This window comes from Ambystoma mexicanum, chromosome 6q (assembly GCF_040938575.1).
Source record: "Ambystoma mexicanum isolate Mex_15411 chromosome 6q, UKY_AmexF1_1, whole genome shotgun sequence".
NCBI classification, from domain to species: Eukaryota; Metazoa; Chordata; class Amphibia; order Caudata; family Ambystomatidae; genus Ambystoma; species Ambystoma mexicanum.
This window is the reverse complement of record NC_090937.1, coordinates 1,081,073,133-1,081,085,161: the sequence shown is the minus strand read 5'-3', so window position 1 is coordinate 1,081,085,161 and position 12,029 is coordinate 1,081,073,133. Positions and strand designations below refer to the sequence as shown.

General features: G+C 44.2%; 1 protein-coding gene across 1 annotated transcript in view; it reads right to left on the bottom strand.

Moving 5' to 3' along the window:
• LOC138516471 (cyclic nucleotide-binding domain-containing protein 2-like) overlaps positions 1-12,029 on the bottom strand; it is a 1,453,423-nt gene that overhangs the window by 164,399 nt on the left and 1,276,995 nt on the right. The window lies entirely within an intron of this gene.

Genomic DNA, 12,029 nt, shown 5'->3' with positions numbered 1-12,029 from the left:
GATTCGAGGCGCGATTCCAGCACAGACGCGCAGACACAGCCCACCCACCGCCTGGGACAAACGCGCTTTATGCAAGCACAGTACACTTGAAACCAAACAGAATGTTTCTCACAGCAGAGGAAGTGCTCATTGAAAGCATAGTTTACGGGGATGTTTTAGACATCCAGCAACCCTTCCGTACATTGGCAAAATATTCAATGGCCCTCATTAGGACCCTGGCGCTAAGTGTTGAACAGCGCCGTAAAAGGCTGCGGCGCCGTTAAAAACGTAGCGCCTTACTACGAGGTCCCTTTGCAGGACACGACCTGAACGGCTGGTCTAGACCAGCCGTTAAAGTAGGGACCCGCAAAGGGACCTTGGTGCTAAGTACGGTACTGCAATTTGCGGTACCGTACTTAGCGCCTTCGCCAGTCCCATTGAGCCCTATGGGGCAAAAATGGAAATGGGGAAGGGCCAATGTTCAATGGGGAATTACCGCCCCGCCAACCTTGGAATGGGGTGGTAATTCCCCATTGAACATTGGCAGACTTGTTACGATACCGGCACCAACCATGGTGCTAATAGCGCCATGGTTTAGCGCCAGTATCGTAATGAGGGCCAATGCGTATTTATGCAAAAACAGAGAACTGAAACATTGGGCCTCATTACGACCCTGGTAAGGGTACCGGTACCGGTAATCCCTTAGCGCCTGATTACGAGGTCACTTTGCGGGTTCCCACCTTAATGGCTGGTTTTACCAGCCGTTAAGGAATGGACCCGCAAAGGGACCTTGGTGTTAATTATGGTACCGCAATTTGCAGTACCGTAATTACCGCCTTCCCCATTCCCATTATGCCCTATGGGGCAAAAATGGGAATGAGGAAGGGCCATGGTGAAATGGGGAAGTACCGCCCCGCCAACCTTGAAATGGGGTGGCACTTCCCCATTTCACCATGGCGGACTCGTTACAATACCGGCAGCAACCATGGTGCTAATAGCGCCATGGTTTAGCGCTGGTGTTGTAATGAGGCCCATTGTCTGCCCTTGCAATGATTGAAGAAAATGTGGTCAAATGGGATAAATTACACAATGGATCTTCACTTCCAAAATGTCAAGTCCCCACACAGTTGTATCCATCAATTCCATATGTAGCCCTAATGCCACTAGAAGGGCAGCTTTCCAAATAATGGGTCGATTACGAGTTGGTCGGTGTTCTGGCAGCAAATCTGCCGGAATACAACCTAACAGTATTACTGTTACCGGCAGAATTACCACTGGATTACAAGTGGAACTGGGGGAGTTAATCCCCATTTTTGTAGAGTCTATCAGACTTTAGGATGGAATTGCTGCAGGCGGAAATATCCCAGCAATAATTCCACCAATCCATTTCGATTTTTGGCAGAAAGTGGGATGATTTACATGCAGCATAATGCTGGAGGTAAATACCCCACTCCAGGGCCATATTCGTAGTATGGCGGTGCAAGAAAAGTAGTAATTCCGTTACCGCCAATTCTTTCCCGCACCACCATACTTGTAATGAGCCCCAATGTATTTCTAAGAGTTCAACAAATTTTGTAACTTGAAAACGGCATTTGGGGATGGATAAGGTAAATACCCCACTCCAGGGCCATATTCGTAGTATGGCGGTGCAAGAAAAGTAGTAATTCCGTTACCGCCAATTCTTTCCCGCACCACCATACTTGTAATGAGCCCCAATGTATTTCTAACAGTTCAACAGATTTTGTAACTTGAAAACGGCATTTGGGGATGGATAAGTGTTTAATGAGGATGTTTAATGAGGAAAAGACATTTCAAACGTATGCAGTTTGCAAAATGTATCCATTTAATTTATTTTTTTAGGGTTTTGGAAGGCCTGACATGCTTGTTGTTTCTTCAGTGGGCTCAATGCCCCATTCACAGGTGGAATGGACCCATTTCTTCCACGCTACGCTGCCCAGTGCGTCTTTTGTGTATCCAGGGGAGGACTGGCAATTTTGGGCCTGGGGGGAACATGCAGTTATTTGCACAAAGAAGCGCACAAGGCAGCTGCCCAACTTCCAAAACAACTAAACCCAATACCAACCTCTCCCCCACCCACCCATTCTCAAGTGTATATAGTAGAAATGACTTTCCTTTTGTGCAATATATCTTTCAACTATGTTTGTGGTTTCTTAAAGACCTGGGCCCCAGGGTGCCCCTCCCCATATAGCAAACAGAGTAAAATGATTTCAGCAGGATAATATAATTTTGTGTAATGGGAAAGCTGGGATTGAGCCCAGGTTTCCTCTTCCCTCAGTTTACAATTTGACAGCAGGCTACATCTCCTCCCTTCCATCCCAGTCCCATCTTTAGTTTTAGACCAATGTAAAAATGTGGAGACGATCCAGAATTCAGTGGTAGAGCCAAGCCATAGTTGAGCCATGCAGTCTGCCTTTGCTGTAAGAGCCAAACAGGAGCGGACACAGCAAAGAGAACCATGGTTGGCTTCCTGCCTACCCACAACACAGAACCCATACTTAACACTATGCGCCCGCCCCACCACCCCTAAAACATGCTGCCACGCACCAGTACACCAGGAATTCCCTGAGCAAATCTTGTTTTGATTACTGTGCTCTATTCCTCTTAGCTATCTGTGGTGAATGTCTCACTCATGGGTGCATAAGTTATAGTGTTATTCCATACGCAATTACAATATTAACCATGTATAAAATGTGAGCTTTTATTGTGTTCCAAAGTTGCACTTTCTTGAAGGTCGGCTCCATATTTCAATTCATGGTAGCAGAGGAATCTGTGAGGGGTGTTTGCCTAGGATCTGGTGATGGAGGGGCAGTGTGAGAGTGTCCTATTATAATGACTGGCATTGTCAAGGAAGCGCAGGTGCTTTCCTTTAAAACAGTTCAAAAGGTTTTCACAAATAGCCATTGCGAGGGGGTAGGAAACGAGTGCATTTTTGACGCCCATTCTTACCACCTTTCTAATGTAATGTCTAAACGGGCCACAACTGACCGTTTCCTGTTTAAAAAATGTACAGTACTGGTATAAAAGACTAGATAAACCCTTTACACATTCACAGTGAAGTTAGAAATGGCTGAACATTTTTTTATATGTATCTTTTTATGTTACCACTGTCAGAGATATTTCTGGAATATCTCCAGAGGTATTCCAGAAATGCTACCCAGCTATTGGTAAACTTTGAATTGGATGTGTTTTCAAAAATTCCGCTGGTGCAGTTGGTATCTTTTTCCAGCAGTGTTTTGTTAAAAAAGATAAAAAATGCCCAACTCTGAATTACCTGCTTAGTCTGTATTCAACTAATAAGTAATACCTGAATGTTACATCTTCCTGTGTGTGTTTTTCAACTGTGCCCTATAAGTGAGAACCAAAAGCAATCCAATACCCATTTCTATAACCAGAATAGTCATATCCATGGGTGTTATTCAGGGTGCAATTCAATTCTCTTTGTAATGCGCTCACCAGTGATCAAGGAATTCACCATAGGACAACCATTCTTACAGAATAAAACCTAGGACAAACTCTAATAAGATATGGACCCGTTCTTTCATGGCAAGTAGGGGGTTGTGGAAAATTGCTGAGGATTGTCACAGACCAATGGTGTATGGGCCGCAGTCGTGCCAACATTACTATCCAGGGTCGCAGAATCTGTCATTTAAATGCGTGCGTTGCCGCTGGGTAGCATGAGCATGCCGCTTTGGCGTAGGCTCCTCTCTCTCTCACTGTGGAGTCCACCCTGGCATATCTGCAACATTGCCGAAGTCAAGACGACTGACTCATTCCATCTACAGATGAGCTGAGCAGGCCTTTCAAAATTAGAAGAAAGCACCTCAGTATGAGTCAAGCTGCACAGCCTCGGCAACAACTAGCAGCCGCTTCTGACACACCACCATCAACCATCCTATTTATTTCTAATATCAGTAAGGGGCAACCTGTCATGCGATGCTTGTTTAACAAACATTTTTAGCCACAACTCTAAGCACCTGATTCATGGAATTATTTGCGCGTAAAACGCAGATTTGTGCGCCATTCTGTCTGAAAATCCCCATACCTCAAACAGGGATTTTCGGGCAGAATGGCGCGCAAATCTGCGTTTTACGCGCAGATAATTCCATGAATCAGGCTGTAAATGTTTAGTTGCTAGGGTGTTAGCCAGTGGAGGCTCATTTAACTCCAACTGTATATTATGGAATGGCGCTGACCAGGCCACACCCATTATTTTCCTAAAAAACAAATCTGTTGCTTGCAGTGCATCTGTTGCAGTTCTGCCTCCACATATGGCTGCAGCATAATTCACCATTCATACAGCCTGGTTTTTTAACTATCATCAGCATATGATTGACAGGATAATGTTTTTGGCAACCAAAACGCATCACTGTTTCCTCCATCTGCGTCATCTTGGCCTTACTTTGTTCAATATGGGTTTTACAAGACAGGTAATTACAAAAACGAACCTGCAAATAATCGTAGGTGTTACGCTTTGGTAATGGGTTGGGCCTTGACTTGTTTTTCAGTTATTCCCCAGTCATTCATACAAATATGTATAATGTGCTACTCATGTTTGCAGTGCCAGAGAAGCCTGTGTCATTAGAATGGCATCATCAGCATAAATGATTAAGGGGAGACTCCTAGACCGAAAGATGGGATGCGGCAGTCATTTCTACTAAGGCTCGAAAAGGATCCATCGTAAAAAGATTACACAATGAGTGCGGTCAGCAATGCACTTTTCTGAGGCTCACTGGGGTACACAGTGGACATTTTGAGCAACAATGATGGTGGTCAGCAATTCACTTTTGAGCAACAATGAGGTAATACACATGTTGAAAGTAAATAGGTTCAGCAATGCACTTTCTGAGAATAAATACGTCAGCAAAACATCTTTCGAGAATCAATGGTGTCAAAAATACACATTTGAGTAACTACGTGGTCAGCAAATCACGTTTTGTGAATTAATGGTGTTTGCAATACACTTTCCTTTACATTCAATGGGGTCAGCTATAACCTTTCTTTTACTTTCAGTGGGGACAGAAATACACTTTCATATAGATTCCAGACATGGCACAGAGAATAAGGACTGCATGTGAGATTAGAGTAGATTGCTCAGAAGGGAGTGTCTGGGGCCAGGTACCAACAGTCACATGGAGTCTCCTGTGTTATGATCTGTCATCTTCTAAGTACGCAAGTGGCAACATAGTGCAGAGAGGGGGATGACCTGGTGAACAGGCCACAGCCTCTGCCAACTGCTCTTTGCTCGCCGCTTGGGCTGGATAGCCCCTTCGGAGTATTAACAATCCCACTGCTAGTTGACAACTCTGCCCCCTACTATCTCAGCTCATCTCAAATGGGAAGGTGAGCAGTGTTCTGTTGCAAATGAAAGGAGCATTCAGCCACTGGACCAGCTGCAAGAGGTACATCTCCCCCAGGCCAGTCCAGAGCTGATATGTGCTCTTGTTACAATAATTTCGATTTGTGGGCATCGATGTGTTTCCTCTCCCTCACAGCAGTTTACACATGGGTGCAGCTACTGTTCCCCGTCAATTGTTTTGCTGTATGCTAAAGAACACACAGAGGGAGAGACACATGGAACGAGTCAAAAAGAACAACGCAGTGCTTCTGATAAGCTATCCCCATAACACTCAATGAGCCTCATTATGAGTTGGGCGGTATTCTGGCAGTAAATCCACAGGAATACTGCCCAATGGAATTACCATTATCACCACTTGGTCCAGCGGATTTACTGCTGGATTAGAAGTGGTGGTGGCTGTGTTAATCCCACTAATTTCAACTCCATAGGACTCCATTGGGGATTTCGGATGAATTACCGACAATTCTTCGGCAGAAAGTTGGAGGATTTACCTCCAGCATGATGCTGGAGGTAAATCCCCCATTTCAGGGCCAAACTCGTAGTATGGCGGAGCGGGATAAGTGGAAGTGATTTCCGTACCCCTCTTTTACCCAGCACGGCCACCCTACTAATGAGGACCAATGTGCCAGTAATGCACCAGAGACAAGAGCGACCAATGTCAAAGCATGAAACATAAGCATTTTATTTACAAATTTCTTTTCAATCTGTCTTGATTAGTTTTCACTAAATAAACATATGTTCCAAACAAACGGGGCCTCATTACACGGAAGGCAGTAACCATGGCGCTATTAGCGCCATGGTTGCCGCCGGTAATTTACCGATCCCGCCATGGTGAATGGCGGAATTACCGCCCCATTCCAAGGTTGGCGGGGCGGTAATTCCCCATTCACCATTGGCCCTTCCGCATTCCCATTTGAGCCCCCATAGGGCTCAATGGGAATGGGAAGGTGGCAATTACGGTACCTCAAATTGCGGTACCGTAATTGCCTCCAAGGTCCCTTTGCGGGTCCCGTCCTTAACGGCTGGTAAAACCAGCCGTTAAGGTAGGGACCAGCAAAGGGACCTCGTAGTAGGGCGGTAAGGGATTACCGGCACCGGTGCCCTTACCGGTGCCGGTAATCCCTTACCGCCATCCGTGTAATGAGGCAGACGGTCAATTTCAAAACATTACCATAACCACAGCTCAGATCTCTACATGAGATGAGTCTCAAGTCTATTCTACTTTAACTAAATCATTTGGTATCATCAATTCACCTTCAAAATACTAAAGCCCTCATTCCATCTGTTCTCTAAGGAAAGATATAACACTTCTAAAGGTTCCCAAACTGTTTATTTTACTCATAAAACAAACCAAGACGCATAATACAAGGAATCATCCTGTGCATCTAAAATATTTGACGCAGAACAAAGCGCATGACCATGACATTTAGGTGAGGCTCAGAGCTCCATAACCTACAACTCTGGCAGTGCATCAGCAGCAGCCTGGGTCGGTGGGCTGAAAGACAATTTATAGGGTTCCCATCTTACCAAAAGCTCCCACTGTCAGACGAATCCCCCAACTTCAGGATAACAAGTACCTCACATTCTCCATAGGATAATGGTAAACAATATTGGTGGTACCACCCCAATGATTTTAGCTCATTTCTCAGTAGAATCATCAAAGCAAATATCAGTAAAAGCTCCAAGAGGATTTATCTATCTAGCATGCCCGGAATGTCGCAGCTCAAGGCCTCAACATCATAAAGGGCTTCTTCTTAGATCATACGCAAGTTGCTGTTTATCTTGCTAAATAGAAAATGGAGTGGATATGGCTCTACGGTTTAATCATTATGACTATATGTTTGCATAGGGATTAATGTACTGGACTGCTCAATCCAACTACACTACATATGTCAGCATGCAGGCATGTATATGATATGGTGAAGCTGCTTAGTGCCTTTCTGTGCTAAATGATCATGTAGATTAATGAATGAATGAATGCTAACTCAAAAACACACTTTTTTTTCTGAGACATCTATATTTTTAAAAGTGAAAATGTGTGGGTTTGTGTCAAAGCTTTGTTCCTTATACAATTCCACAATGTTTCACCAATCTAGACCCAATTTTGCATAGTTACCGGCTAGGACCTCTGAATAATACTGGCTACATGACATTTGGGCACCTCACCCATTCAACAGATTTCAGCATAAGTAAAAATGTGCTTGTGGGTTTGTTGCTTTGCGAAGCGATGTTCCTTATACAATTGCACACTGTTTCACCAATCTGCACCAAATATTGCATAGCTACCTGTTAGGACCACTCAGACATTACTGGCTATATGACATGAGGAAACCCAACCCCTTTCTCAGGGCTTCAGCACTAGTCAATATTTGTTTGTGGATTTGCGGCGTGGCGGAGTGTTGTTCCTTATACAATTCCACACCATTTCACCAGCATGCATCAAGTTTTGCATAGTTACCTGTTAGAACCCTCTGGACATTACTGGCTACATGACATTTGGACACCCCACCCATTTCCTCAGGTTTCAGCACCTCCACACATGTGACGGGTGCCTGAAATCAGCGAATCATCAATGTGGTCGTAGAAGGACCGGTCCTCAACCCTAAAATGCACGGTTTCTGGGACATTTGCATTGCAATGCACTGCAACGAACTGCACCACGCCAGGGTGAGGCAACAGGTGGGGAGAGAGTACAGTAGCTCTCAGTATGCAGCAGCACACTAACTCTCGCCTCCCCCAATGTCTGCTTCGGGGTATGTCACCCAGCCACACACACCCATTCTCAGTGCAGTTTACTTTAGAGTGCAAGACACATCAAGCGATAAGCGAATTGGAACAGCGACCTACAAGATCATTGGTTTTCAATAATAGATGAGAGTGTCGTCATGTCTGTCCAGTACACCCGTTTGGAGAATGGGTACTTTTTGTTAGTTACTTCTAAAACTCCATTGCTACCTAGAGCGGTTTTTCACTACAAAGCTCATATAGGCCTCTAGGAGCCTCTTTGAGCACTAATGTGCTTTGAGTACACTGTTGCAGTGCTACGTACTACACTGTTTGGTTTAAGTCGTACAGTTTGTACTGTCCTTTAGCATCAATCACAATACTATCTTTACTACCTATACTTAAACATAATATAATATATCCTCACAGAATATAATATCAGAATCCATGTGCTTAACCCATTTAAGGTGCTATATTCTACCTGGTCTATTAAAGCCAATGCTTAAATAATTATTCTATTATGAGCTGACATTCTGAAATGAGATGGTGTCTTCCCTATTCCCTTTACCCCGCAGGGCAGAATGGGTGAGGCCTCTTTGCAGGATGCCCTACCTTCTGACCTCAAAGGAGCAAAGGCCTGGTCATGAGGGGCTCAAACAGCTATTCTTATATCCCAAATGGGACGCAAGCCACTAGGTGATTACAGGAATCACTGCCGCATTGCACGGGCCACTAGCAGGTAGCAAGCCTGAGCTCATCTTCACAACTTGTGGCAAAAGAAGGACATCTGGACAACAAAGTGGGTTTTCTTCTGTGTTTCTTTCTGGGGTCGCTTGGTTCTGGTCACTTTGGGCACAATTCCACGACCAACATGAGATGCGGATGGACAGAGATAGTGGTTATGTTCCACCTCACTATTGTACCCAAACAAACACTATACCATTCCCCTACAATCCACGCCATAGAAGCCAGCAAACAAGAAACAAAATGATTGACTTATACCAACAATATTTCATTTTTATTACCAAACTCGGACATCTCAGTCGCATAACCTATGAACAAATCACACTCTAAGGACCCTGCTTATATCACACGTTAGTCCGAAGTAACGCCAATGAACAGATACTGCGGTAAAAGACCTGCCAATAAATTAAGCTACAAATGACAAAATATACCACTAACATGCTCATGAAAACATGTTCATACTGATTTCAGAGACACCAAAGGAAACAGCAGCAAATCAGTGTTACAGAACAGAACAAGTACAAGAACTACTAGATACATTGTGGGGAAGGGCAGATGATGTCACCGATAATGAACTACACCCTTAGCAGGATCCCTCAGCCACCCCTGATAGCTCTATCCCACAAGTTCAAATCAAATTAAGAATAAGAATGAGTCTATCAAGATTTCTGCACCCAATATTAACAGAGGATTTGCTTTTCAGACCTTTGCTTGTGCATAACTAGTCTGTATATACGTCCCTCAAGTACAATTAACTGTCACACACAACAGCCATAAGAGCACATCCCTCTGAAACTGAGCTCCGCCTCCATGACCTTATCCCTGACAGGCGCTAAAAAGACAATCCCATACAGTTCCCAAAACGTCAGATTTGTTTCCATCGAGAATGTTCTAAATGTTGAATTGGAAGGAAACATATATGCTGGCCTTCTTTTCCGAAAACAGGAATACACTGAACTAACTAAGATTTTATTCAGAAGGCCGCTGTTAATTCCCTCAAAATGTGAATGTGCAAAATAGCTAAATGTGTAGCTTTCAGCACTTAAACAGCTATAACAAATGTAATATCTAACTTTCGTCAATAACATGTCCTTCAGGGCCTTCATCCAGAGCATCATGCTATCTATAGTTATATAAACAGTAGCAAGGCTACCAAAATCTATGGAAAGGCTCGGAGTTTGGATCTCATACTGGCACTTCAGAGTCTCAGTGGCATCACTGTTGTAAAAAAGAATGCTTCTGATTCTACCATACATGCCAAAGGGATGGTGGTGCATCACTCTTTGACTGCGGTCAATCTCTTTAATCAGGGTTAACAGATGCATATAGTATCAGATTGTAATATCGCACATTAGCAAATAACAAGTAGGGTTCTGGGAGACTCTCTGCCAGACATGAGTCCTGGTTACAAGGGCCTTACCCAGAGTCTTTAGCTCACTATGTTTCACAGAGGAGAAATATCCCAAACATATCAGTCGTTGTCCTGCTTTGGGGTAGTCCAGCACCGAAATGCTAAGCAATTCACCTCTGAACAAGAGTACCAACAGCAACCCCAGACACGTGTTTCGGTCTGGTTGAACCTCATCAGTAGGGTGTAGCTGTGCCTCTCTAAGAATAATGAGCAAGGGGTACACGTCTGGATTCCCCTGGTAACTTAGGGTGTGACCCAAAGTTCCTTGAAATATGCAAATAACAAGGGGGGTCCTGGGAGACTCTCTGCCAGACATGAGTCCTGGTTACAAGGGCCTTACCCAGAGTCTTTAGCTCACTATGTTTCACAGAGAAGAAATATCCCAAACATATCAGTCGTTGTCCTGCCTTGGGGTAGTCCAGCACCGAAATGCTAAGCAATTCACCTCTGAACAAGAGTACCAACAGCAACCCCAGACACGTGTTTCGGTCTGGTTGAACCTCATCAGTAGGGTGTAGCTGTGCCTATCTAAGAATAATGAGCAAGGGGTACACGTCTGGATTCCCCTGGTAACTTAGGGTGTGACCCAAAGTTCCTTGAAATATGCAAATAAAAAGGGGGGTCCTGGGAGACTCTCTGCCAGACATGAGTCCTGGTTACAAGAGCCTTACCCAGAGTCTTTAGCTCACTACTTTCACAGAGGGGAAATATCCCAAACATATCAGTCTTTGTGCTGCCTTGGGGCAGTCCAGCACCGAAATGCTAGGCAATTCACCTCTGAACAAGAGTACCAACAGCAACCCCAGACACGTGTTTCAGTCTGGTTGAACCTCATCAGTATGGTGTAGCTGTGCCTCTCTAAGAATAGTGAGCAAGGGGTCCATGTATGGATTTCCCTAGCAACTTAGGGTGTGGCCCAAAGTTACTTGAAATATGCAAATGACAAGGTGGGTCCTGGGAGACTCTCTGCCAGACATCGGCCAAATTCTCCCCACTTTAAAGCATTGAAATGGTGGTAGTTATGTTCACCCACTTGCACCCCACACCAAAGCAACCACCCCCTCTCAATGACCTCGTGCCACATGACAATCCACCAATGGCAGCTCTAGGAATGTGCTGTATCACATTGTTAGACCAGGGTGAGTGAGTTGCAGACATGCAGTGAAGGGGAATAAGAGGAAATTGATTAATCTGGACTTTGCCGGGAACGATAGCTTGGGAGGAGGCAAATGAACACAGAAAATCGATCCAAATGTACACCACAAAATTGAAAAAAAAATTCCCCCTTTGACTACAGAATGTGTGATGGTTAACAAACCTTGGGGCAACTCCCAAAGGTATCCTGCTGTTGTCAAGCGTTTCAGCTGCATACGCAGCAGAATTTACAAACCCTAACACCCTACCCTTCACCATTTTGAAATCAAGTTATGATACAGTACAGTTTCTCACAACATCTGTTCATTTATACGTTGAGACCATGTCCCTTCTCACCAATCCAGAAATTAAACATATCATTAAAAGTTCTCCTGACAAATCTAAAATGGTGACCAAAGGGTTAGATATGCACCCTTACCATTAGCCACTACAGACACTTTCCCCAGGGAACAATACAGAACATAATTAAATTAAGAAATCAGCTCCTTTTCCCACCTAAGGAAGGCAACATAAAGGCAACATGATAAAACTAGTCTCATACGTGATTGTAAAGATCATAGAGACCATAAACAGATTGATGGCTGGAATAAATTAGTTGTAAACAAGTTAGCAAAGATCATTCAGTCCCAGGGGTAGTGG